Raw genomic sequence first — 12,290 nt, 5'->3', positions numbered from 1 at the left:
AAAACTACAGCTTGATTTTACAACAACCAAATTTTACAGTTAACTCTTCAGTGCCTGTATTTTAACTAGACCAGCTGACCAAGACAAACACCTGGAATAACAGAGTTTTCAAAAGGTGTAGTCATGATGAGAGGCAGGAGTACACAGATAACAAGGAAATCATATCAATGCATTTACATATTAACACTGTAATTTCAAGTCGCCCTGAAAATGTTTATATTCTCTCTCTCTCTCTCTCTCTCTCTCTCTCTCTCTCTCTCTCTCTCTCTCTCTCTCTCTCTCCTCATCTTGAATTCTTGAATTAAGCATGCCAAAAATAGTAATTTTTAATCATATAGTAAACTGTTTTTAAAAATGTAAAAATGCAGTGACCAAAGAATTATTATTTGGTTATTTGGTTATTTTTAGGAATTCTGAAGGCATATTTATTTTTCTCACATTGTTATAAACCCAAAATTACATATAAAACAATTACATGAAACCAATAATCGTTAATAAATAACTGTATTAAGTTAGGTGCACTCTTGGTAAAAAAGGAAAGTAGAGAATTTTCACTCCTGTACCTTTGAGACATTAGAAAGCCCCAGTAAAAGCAAAATTATCAGAAGATAAAGCTGTGTAATCTTAGTTAAGGTCTTCCCTGTTTTAACAGCTAATCATCTGGGAGGGGGGATGCTTAACAGAAATTTTAAATGTCAGAAAATCCCACTATGTATATCAGGAGAGTGATCTGAAATTCTTTACCAAATGTCAGAGAGTCCTGATAACTCAGGAAAACCCACACCCAAAACTTTTTATTTTGCAGATTTTTTTTTGTTTGAATTAGAAACAAGATTGTTTTACATGAAAATCCCAGTTCCCTTCTCCCTCCCACCTCACCCCCTACCCCACCCACCCTCCACCCCACCCCCCTACCCACCCCCATCCCACCCCATCCTCCCCTACCACCCCCCCCAACTAAAACCCTACCTATCACATATCTTTCTGCTCCCCCTGGATGGTGAGGCCTTCCATAGGGTGTCATCAGAGTCTATCATATCCTTTGGGATAGGGCCTAGGCCCACCCCTGTGTGTCTTGGCTCAGGGAGTATTTCTCTATGTGGAATGGGCTCCCAAAGTCCACACCTATGCTAGGGATAAGTACTGAACTACTACAGGGAGTCCCGTAGATTTCCGAGGTTTCCTCACTGAAACCCAGGTTCCTTGGTTCTGGATCAGTCCCATGCTGGTATCCCAGCTATCAGTCTGGGGAGCAAGAGTTCCCCGATGTTCAGGTCAGCTCTTTCTGTGGGTTTCACCAGCCTGGTCTGGAACCCTTTGCTCTTCACTGGTCCTTCTCTGCATCTGGATTCCAGTTCAGTTCAGTGATTAGTTGTGGGGTCTGATTCTACTTACACCAACTGCTGGATGAGGGCTATTAGGTGGAATATAAGTCAGTCATCAATCTCATTATCAGGGGAGGGCATTTAAGGTCGCCTCTCCTCTGTTGCTTGTTAGTTGGTGTCATCTTTGAAGATCTCCAGACATTTCCCTAGTACCTGATTTCTCTGTAAACCTAAAATGTCTCCCTCTATTATGGTATCTCCATTCTTGTTATCTTCTATTCTTCCCCTGACTCAACCTTTCTGCTCCCTCATGTCCTCTACATCCCTCCTCTTCTTCCCTTCTCATTCTCCTAGCTCCCTCCCCCCTCTTCCCGTGCTCCCAATTTGCTCAGGAGATCTTGACCCTTTCCCCTTCTCCAGGGGACCATGTATGTCTTAGTGTCCTCCTTGTTTCCCTAGCTTCTCTGGCAGTGTGGATTACAGGCTGGTAATCCTTTACTCTATGTCTAAAATCTACATATGAGTGAGTACATACCATGTTTGTCTTTTTGTGACTGGGTTACCTCACTCAGAATGATTTCTTCTAGTTCCATCTATTTTCCTGTAAATTTCAAGATTCCATTGTTTTTTTCTCACTGAGTAGTACTCCATTGTGTAAATGTACCACATTTTCTCTATCCATTCTTCAGTTGATGGGCATCTAGTTTGCTTCCAGGTTCTAGCTATTACAAATAATGCTGCTATGAACATAGTTGAACAGATGTCCTTGTTGTATGAATGTGCTTCTTTTGGGTATATGCCTAAGAGTGGAATTGCTGGATCTTGTGGTAGACTGATTCCCATTTTCTTGAGGAATTGCCATACTGATTTCCAAAGTGGTTGTACAAGTTGGCACTCCCACCAGCAGGGGAGGAGTGTTCCCCTTTCTCCACATTCTCTCCAGCATAAACTGTCATTGATGTTTTTTATTTTGGCCATTCTGACAGGAGTAAGATGCACACCCAAAACTTTATGTTTTAGTTTTATCTAGGGAGTAGACACAGTATGGGATTGCCTCTACCTCTATATTTTATCATAAAGGAGGCTATAAAAGTCTTTTCTTTTGAGAGAGCTTTCCCTTTGGGAACTGTTAGAGAAGAGGGCAGAGGGAATAATAAAAAGGGAGAAAGAGGCAAGATCAGAGATGAAAGTGAGAAACTGATGAAGTCAGATTCCATGCTCACAGGTCTAGCTCTGGTCATGCAGCTCCTGCACAACCTGGCACAGACTGGAAACTCACGCCTGACACACCACCAAAGAAAGAGGGCTACATGCCCAGGTCACAATGTAGAACTACAAAAAATGAAAGGTCAAAACAGTATGTCTGACCTCAAACCCACCAGTCCTATAGAAATGTTCTCCAATGAGTATTACCTAGGTTAAAACCAGGACACATATTTAAAAGAACAATCATGAATTTCATCAAAGAATTTAAGGTGTTTAAATGTGACACAAGAAAAGCAGATCGATTAACATAAGAGAATAACAATAAATGTCTGAAGGATATCCAAGAAAATACAAATAGGCATATGGTTGAAGGAAATGGTGAAGATTATTCAGGATTTGAAAACTGAGTTTAGTAAGGATATAAGAATATTGAAGAGAGTAGGGCCTTGGTGGGGCACGCCTTTAATCCCAGCATTCGGGAGGCAGAGGCAGAGGCAGGCGGATCTCTGTGAATTTGAGGCCAGCCTGGTCTACAAAGCAAGTTCTAGGACAGGCTCCAAAACAATACAGAGAAACCATGTCTCAAAAAAACAAACAAACAAATTGAGGAGAACTCAGGATGAAATGAAGATGGAAGAATAGAAGATAACAAGAATGGAGATACCATAATAGAGGGAGACATTTTAGGTTTACAGAGAAATCAGGCACTAGGGAAATGTCTGGAGATCTACAAAGATGACACCAGCTAACAATCTGAGCAACAGAGGAGAGACTACCTTAAATGCCCTCCCCTGATAATGAGATTGATGACTGTCTCATATGCCACCTAATAGCCCTCATCCAGCATTTGGTGTAAGCAGAATCAGACACCCACAACTAATCACTGAACTGAACTGGAATCCAGATGCAGAGAAGGACCAGTGAAGAGCAAAGGGTTCCAGACCAGGCTGGTGAAACCCACAGAAAGAGCTGATCTGAGCATGGAAGAACTCTTGGTCCCTAGACTGATAGCTGGGATACCAGCATGGGACTAATCCAGACCCCAGGAACATGGGTTTCAGTGAGGAAATCTCGGAAATCTACAAGACCTCTTGTAGTTGTTCAGTACTTATCCTTAGTATAGGTGTGGACTTTGGGAGCCCATTCAACATAGAGAAATACTCCCTGAGCCAAGACACACAGGGGAGGGCCTAGGCCCTATCCCAAAGGATATGATAGACTCTGATGACACCCTATGGAAGACCTCACCCTCCAGGGGGAGCAGAAAGGGTTTGTGATAGGTAGGGTTTTAGTTGGGAGAGTGGTAGGGGAGGACGGGAGGGAGAAGGCAACTGGGATTGTTATGTAAAACAATCTTGTTTCTAATTCAAATAAAAAAAATCTGCAACAAAAAAAAGAAAAACTCACTAACCCAATTAGAAAAATCGGGATGGGGGGGGGAACCTTATTAGTAAATGGACCAAGTAGACTATCAGGATTTGAAGACAGAGAAGATAAATTAGGACACTTGAGTAAAGATTATGAAATTTGAAAATAACACAAAAGAAACATGCAACAACTTTGGAATATCATAAGAAGACCAAATCTTCAAAATATAGACAAACGAAAACAATACCAGATCAATGGAATAGACCAGATCTTTAACAGGATCATAGGACGAAACCTTCAGCAAATAAGGAGCCACACACCCACCCAGACATAAGAAGCACACAGAATGCCCAATAGGCGGGATCAGAAAAGAAATCCCCTGTGCTATGTTAAGTTAAAGCAGTAAATATACAGGGGAAAAAAAAGTAGGTTCTGAATGCAGCAAAAGGAGAAAAAAAAAAAAAAAACCCGCAAGTCTCATATAAAGGAAACCCCATCAGAATAATAAACAGCTGATTTCTCAACAGAAGTTTTATTAGCCAGAAGAACCTGGAGCAATGAACTTGGAGTTCTGAAAGACCATGGAGGCCAACCTAGACTATTCTACCCAGCAAAACTCCCCACCACAGTTGAAAGAGAAAGAAAAACTCCCTGCAATATCGACAGGCTAAAAGAAGTCATTCCCACCACACTAGCCCTGTAGAGACTTCTGAAAGCAATGCTTCAGACTGAAGAGAGGAACAAGCATAGCCAAGAGACTATAGAAAGAAAACAATTGAAACTATAGTTACTGAAATACAACATAGAACCAAGAACACAAACAGAATCAACAATCCCAACAAAATGAGAGCAATTGGCGCACATCTTCCAAAAAGTTTTAGTACTAATGGTCTCAACTCCCCAGTCAAAAGTCACAAATTTGAATGTACTAAGAAACAAATTCTATCTGTGTACTGTCTACAAAAGACTAGGTTTTTCTTCAAAGAAAAGAGTCAGCTTTAAACTAAAGGATGGAAACAAATATTCCAAGCAAACAGAACCAGGGAGCAATCAGTTGTCACTAACACTGTATCTGGAAAAAAAAAAAAAAGAATTTAAACTAAAACAATTCAAAGAGATAAACAAGGACACTTTAACCAAGGTGACAAATAACCAAGAAAACATTACCGTCTTAGACATATATGCACCAAATTCTTGCACATCCAGTTTTATTCAAAACAAATTATAATTAAAAAAAGGAAACATACTATTGGACTTAAAGACACACGTTAGTGCCATCTCAGTAACAGGTGATTTCAATACTCCAATTTTTCCAATAACTGGGTCATATGGCTAAAAAATAAACAAAGAGACCTCAGAATTAACTGATGAAATGCACCAAATAAACATAACAGACATGTATAGGATATTTCATCCAAACACCAAAGAATAAATCTCTAATCTAGGCCACATGTTTGAACACACACACACACACACACACACACACACACACACACACACACACCTTATTAAATTCAGAAAATTTTCAAATACCCCCATATATCTTTTCTAACTCAAATGCAATAAAACTTCAAATCAATACTAAATAAATCCCTAATAACCACACAAATTCCAGAAAATTAAATAACACAATACTAAATGATGAATGGGTCAAAAAAGAAACCAACACCCTCCTCTCTCCTCAAATTAAATGAAAATTAAAACACAACAGAAATAAAAAAAAAAGAACCTCTGGAACACATTAAAAACCATCCGAAGGGGGAAATTTATAGCTCTAAGATCCTACATTAAAATATAGAAAAGGCACAGGTGAATGACTTAATGATGTATGCAAGAATTTGGAAAAAACAAGAACAAACCAAACCCAAATCCAGTAGACAGACAGCAAGGAATAAACAAACAAACAAAATCAGAGCAGAAATCAGTGAAAGAGAAACAAAGAAAACAGTAGAAAGAGTCAATGAATCCAAACCATAGTTCCTTGAGAAGATAAGCAAGATCGACCAAAAAGAAAGGAAGAGACGGCCCAAGTTAGCAGAATCAGAGGTGGACATGGAAACATCACAAACAGATACCAAAGGAAGTCAGAACATTATAAGGGAGTACTTTTAAAATGTACACTTTATTAAACTAGAAAATCTAAAAGACATGGATGAATTGCTCAGGTCATTCAAACAACCAAAGTTAAACTTAGAAGAATGAACAATACTCAGACCATAAGAAATACAGCAATTGAAAACAGTAATAAAAAAAAGCCTTCCAACTCAAGCAGTGCAGGCCCAAATGGATTCACATCAGAACACTACCAGACTTTCAAATATTTGTGACCAATACTCCTTAAATTACTCTAGAAAGAAGGAAGAGGAGAAAGGGGGAGGAGAGAGAACAAAAAGAAACAGAAGGAGCATTTCCAAACTCTGTGAAGCCAGTAGCACTGTGATACCCAAACCAGTTAAAGATACAACAGCAACAAAAATAAAATCAAAGGCTAATATTCCCTGTCAATGCAGATTCAAAAATCCTCAATAAAACATTTGCAAACCAAATATGGGTATGTAACGAAAAGATTATCCATTATGACCAAATTGGCTTTCTTCCAGAGATGCAGTGATGGTTCAAGGTATACACGTCAATAAATATAATAAATCACATAAATGGACTCAAAGGCAAAAATTACATGATTATTTCAGTAGATAAAGAAAACACCCTTCACAAAATCCAGCAAACTTTCATTCAAAAAGTTTTAAAACGACACCAGTTGTGATGACCTCCATCAGCTGCAAAGAGACTTTTCTGTGGAATGCAATTAGGAATTATACTGGTTTGGTAAGGTGACAGCAGTAGGTTCTCCTTTAAGATCCATGACTTCACTAGCCCAGGTATTTGGCTCAGTTTCCAGTTCCAGGCATGCAGAGTGGCCCAAATCCAATTACACAGCTGTTGGTTACCACCAAGACATGAGTGACACTATTGCACCTTTAGGAGTGTCTTTCAGGGCTGGTCACTGTTTTGGCTCACAGGCATCAGGGCTGAAGAGAACTATTTAAATTGCTACCCCTCTTTGGCATCTTGCACAGTACCATTTTGTACTATGAAAGTTAGCCTTCAGGAGGAGGTACCTAAGGCTAAGATGGGTTTCTTGTAGACAACAGAAAGATGGATTTTGTTTCTTAATCCATTCAACCAGCCTGTGTCTTTTGACTGGACATAGGTCTGTGTGTGTGGAGATGGCAGCAGGATTTATGGAAGAGGGGAGAGGAGCTTACCAGGCAAAGAAGGCCTTGGTCAGGAGCTAGGTGTATGGGTACGGTACGGAGATTCCCATTACATGTCTCATTGCCTACAGCAAAGGCCACACAACATCTGCCAAGCCTTCTTACAATCCCATCCTGTATGTGCTACTTTCGGGGATTGTAATGTGTTCTCTAGTCCCTCAGCCTTTTGGGAATGGCCCCATACTTACAGATCAACTCCATTCATAAGGGAGGCATACCATCCTATACCACACAGAAGAAGCTAGCTACCCTGGGATTTCATCTAAGGAAGCTTCACTCTCAAATGCTTCACTCTACCAGCTACTGCAGGAAGCATGAAACTATCACTACATGCCATACCACATGGAGGAAATGAAGCTCTATTGGGACTCTCTCTCTCTCTCTCTCTCTCTCTCTCTCTCTCTCTCTCTCTCTCTCTCTCTCTCTCTCTCATGAATATTTCACCCTCAGGGTGTCAGCCTCGGTTGCATGTCTTATCATCTATCACAGGGGTCATGTAGCTGACATCCCCACCTTATCTTTGATCCTGCTACTCTGCTTACAAGCTAGGTTATGTGACTTTAAGTAGGTTGTGCGACTTTACCTGGGGAGGTATGAACAAGTTAAATCAACCAAGACAATAGACCAGGGGTGTGCATATAGCTTGGTGAACTAGTACATTTACTGAGATGACTTACTGCAGTATGGGTGACCCAAAGGCAGCTGTATCCGTAGGTGACAACTCACAAGGCTGCATCCCCAGAGTTTGCCGTACAACTTGCAGGCAACTCTACTGGAGAGTCGCCTCCTCCAGCAATTCTTTACTGCTTTTATAAGCCTGTAGGGGGCGTTTCTGAGGCTTGGGACTTTCTGACCTTCTCTAGCCTTGTACTTCTTAAGTTTCATGAGCCTCCTTCCTCCATCCAGGAGGGGGCGCTTCAGTCTAGAAGAAAGAGCTATGAAACATGCACATCTCCAGCATGCCTATGGCAATTCCAATGTTCTTTCCTTCCATGCTGATGTCTTTAATGAGAGAAGAAGGCTGAGTGTGTGTGTGTGTGTGTGTGTGTGTGTGCGTGCGTGCGTGCGTGCGTGCGTGCGTGCGTGCGTGCGTGCGTGCGTGCGTGCGTGTGTGTGTGTCATATGCCCACATGAAGAAACAAGAGGGGGGAACCTCAAGTGTCTACCTCCATTCCTCTCTGCCATTTTGCCTTGAGACAAGGTCTCTAACTGAACTGGAGGCTCACCATTTTGGCTAGGCTGACTAGCCAGCGAGATACTGGGGTCTGCCCATCTCCATCACAGAGTATTGGGGTCACAGGCAAGAGATGATTAGGGCTAATGGTCAGCTTGGCAAATTCCAGAATGACCCAGGATATGGGCCTCTGAGCATGCCTGGGAGAGACTATCTTGATTCTGTTGACGTGGGAAGGCCTGTCAACTGTGAAGAGCACCATTCCCTGACTAGGGTCCTAGGTTGTCTGGATGGAAAAGGAAATTGAGGAAAGACCTTTTTTTATTCTTCTTTTGAGTGTACACACAATGTTACCAGCCGCTTCGAGCTCCCGGTGGCTTGATTTCCCCGTCAAGATTGATCAGAGACTAAAATAAACCTTTCCCCCTCAAGCTTCTTTTGTTTGAGTATTTCATCACAACAAAGGTTTAAAAAAAAAAAATCTTGTACAGAGTGCAAGTAGCTATGTCTGAACTTTTTAATGTGGTTCCTGGGGATTCAAACTGATGTCCTCATGCTTGATACACAAGTACTCTTACCCACTGAGCCACCTACCCAACTCCCTCCACGCTGCTGTCTTTATGGTGGGTGCATGCTGAAAACTATAAAGTCCTTGTGACAGAATGAATAAAACAACCCTGCCCCAGAAGTTCCCACGTCCTGATTTCTGGGACCTGCAAATGGTGGCTCAAACACGGGCTACCTGAGCTCGGGAAGATTTACAGGACACAAGGTTACTTTGGTTCCAGGGTCTGGAAGTTGAAGAAGATGGTCCAGGACACAATGGAAGATAGAAGGGCAGTAGACTCGTGCAGCCAGCATGCTCAGAAGCGGCAAAGCAGGAGGGGCAACCTTGCGTTACAATAACTTGATCTCAACATGGGAGCACTTAGAAGGTGTCCCATGACCTAATCACCACTCCCCAAGGTTCTGGCTTCTCAACGATACCACACAGGAATCAAACTTCAACATGAGTCAAGGAAGACAAAGATTGCAGTGGTGAGCTGACCCTGCAAAGTAGTGCTGATGGGAGGGGAGTGTTTCATGCGTGGGTTTCTACACCTGACCACTGAGGTACACAGAGTGACATGGCCAGGGGCACAGGGTTATCACCATCTCCAAAATAAGTTGAGGGAGGCAGAGTGCCTCTGCTCAACCCCCAGAAGGGAAAAGCCACACACCTGTGACTTGGGTCTGAATACTGCCAACTTCCTGGCATATACGCATGAGATCATCACTGTAGGTCACCGTTCCTACCAAGAGTGGGGTGTCCATGTCCCACCCTCACAGAGCATCCCCAGACCCCACAGAGTAGCTTAGGAGGAGCTGGTGGGACCACAGGAGAACCAGGCTGTTGAGACAGATCCACAAGTGTAAGTCAGGTGAGCTTGTGTGGGCTTTCTTCCCACACAGGCTGGCAGCCCTGCCCTGCTCCATGGTGACAGGGTGACTAGGCTGAGGTATAGGGCCCTTGAGAGTCAGAGCAGGAGGTGCTGCCACAGGAGAAGAGGGAAGGATATTGCAAACAGCAGAGCAGCTGGAGCAGAGGCCTTCCAGAGAAGCTCAGGGCCGGGTACAGTCTACTGTGCTGAAGTCCTTAGAGTTATGTTCATACACAGTGTTGTACAGTGAGGCTGCCTGCATACAAGCCCAGGGGCTAAGCGCCAAGAAGCTTTAGCATGATCTGGTGTTTACCCCTCCAGCTTTTGCCTCCAGTACTATGTGTGTCTTCACCCTTCCCTGAGAGATTGTTTACTGGGTGCCCATTGTGTGTTCTAGAGGACAGCTAGGCATACTTGAGTAAGCAAAACAAACTCCTGACCTGGAGTGACCCTGTCTACATGGCCTTGCTCCCACCTGAGTCTACTACAGGGCCAGACAGGATGAGGATGGTAAGAGAATCTTCCAACCCCAATGCAAAAGGCCCTTTAACTATAAGGGCCTTTCTAACCACAGCTGAGTTCTTGGTAGGGAAAAAGCTGAGGGGGTCACCTAATTCTGGATAACCAGGATACTCACATTACCCCTGAAGGATTTGGTTTTTTGTTTTTGTTTGCTTATTTGTTTTTCATTTTTCAAGACAGGGCTTTCACTGTAAGTCTGGCTGTCTTAGAGCTCACTCTGGAGACCAAGCTGGCTTCAAACTTACAGAGATCTACCTGTCTCTGCCTCCAGTGCTGGAATTAAAGGTGTGCATCACCATTGCTTGATGGAATCTACTTATATTATCCCAATGTTTGGGTTGAGAAAACTGAAACCACCAAAGAATGGTCACTCATCACAGCCTCGGCAGATCCAGACAATTCAGGAGGAGTTCATGGGATCCCGGCCTCCATAATGAGAACAAACACAGACAGAACAGCATGTCACACAAGGGGAAACAGGCCTCAAGAAAGAGAGATCCAAGTCAATCAACGCTGGCCTGGGCCTAAAGCTTGTGCTCTTGGCTTTGAGAGAAAGAAGAAAAGCAAGATGCAGGAAAGATCCCCAAGCAACCATCTCTGGTGGGCCGAGGATGGTCCTCCAGAGAGCTATGCACAGGCTCTGGGTTTCTCTCCTGTCCAGTCAAGGACACTGCTTGAAATTTAAGGAAGGGGAAGAGAAGTTTCTTCTTAAACGCTAGAAATAAATGCCAGTAGACATAATGATCAGAGACTAGCTTCTTCTGAAAAGGGATGGTAGGTTTAAGAAACACGGAAGCACAGGGCAGCATCTCAGCAGGTTAATTGCAAGCTGTTCATGTATGTAAATCTGAGTGCAATCCCCAGAGCCCACATTAAAAAAGAAGAAATGGTCTGGTAGTGTGCACACGTGATCTTAGTGCTAGGGAGGCCACCCAGCCTAGCCTGATCAATAAACAAGGTGTAGAGCTCCTGAGGACTGACACTTAATACTGGCCTCTGCCTTCTAAATACACTGTGTTAGGGTGCTCTAAACAGAACTGATAGAGTACATACATACATACATACATACATACATACATACATACATACATACACACATGTTAAAGGGGAACTTGTGATGGCTTGCAAGCTGTGGACAAGGTAGTCCAACAATGGCTCTCTCCAGTTGGAAAGGCTAAGCATCCAGTAGTTGTTCAGTACAGGAGACTGGGTGTCTCACTAGTACCAATCTGGTGCTAGAGTTCTGGAAGATTCCTAGAGAGCTGCCAGTCTTCGGGAGTCTATACTAGGATCCCTAAAAAGTAGATTCTAATTCCAGCAAAGGAATACCTCAGCAACAGGATAGATGAATTTGCCAGTGAGTATGGGGGCAAGCAGGCAAAGAACAAAATCTTCTTTTTTCATATCCTTTCTTCCATGTTGGGCTGCCACCAGAAGGTGTGGCCCAGATTTGGAGTGGTTCTTCCCATCTCAAATGATTCAATCAAGAAAATCCTTCATGGGTATACCAAGCTGATAATAGATGTGATCAAGTTGACACCCAAGATTAGCCATCACTCATACACACACACACACACAGAGAGAGAGAAAGAGAGAGAGAGAGAGAGAGAGAGAGAGACAGAGACAGAGACAGAGACAGAGAGACAGAGAGACAGAGAGACAGAGACAGAGAGACAGAGGGAGAGAATCAGAGAACATTAAGTTGATTAATGTAATGTCTGCCCCGACATAAGGCCTGCAGGGTAAGGAGTAGTCAGCACTCTGATGGAGGAACATTTCAGACAAGATGCCCACTCTCAAACTCTGTGCATACCCCAGCTTTTGGGAAGGGGGCCCTGTACCCACACTAGGCCAAGTCGAAAGTTCTGTGTTTCCAGAGAATATGCTGTTCACAGAGAGATCACCTGCAAAGAGTTCAGGAAGGAATAAGCTACCAGTCCTAAAGCCTGGAGTCCATTTACTTATGTCTCTGACAGGCCATACTCATTCAATGGGCTTG

At 42.9% G+C, this 12,290-nt stretch overlaps 1 long non-coding RNA gene across 1 annotated transcript; it reads left to right on the top strand.

Moving 5' to 3' along the window:
• Positions 1-3,845: 3,845 nt before the first annotated feature.
• On the top strand, positions 3,846-11,035 carry LOC107979116. Its single transcript, XR_003479457.2, has 2 exons — positions 3,846-9,386; positions 10,468-11,035. It is a non-coding gene; the product is annotated as an uncharacterized LOC107979116 (long non-coding RNA).
• The last annotated feature ends 1,255 nt before the right edge of the window (positions 11,036-12,290 follow it).

This window comes from Cricetulus griseus (genome assembly GCF_003668045.3).
Source record: "Cricetulus griseus strain 17A/GY chromosome 1 unlocalized genomic scaffold, alternate assembly CriGri-PICRH-1.0 chr1_1, whole genome shotgun sequence".
In the NCBI taxonomy this organism is placed as follows: domain Eukaryota; kingdom Metazoa; phylum Chordata; class Mammalia; order Rodentia; family Cricetidae; genus Cricetulus; species Cricetulus griseus.
Note: the sequence above shows the minus strand (reverse complement) of the source record. Positions and strands in the feature narration are given on the sequence as shown.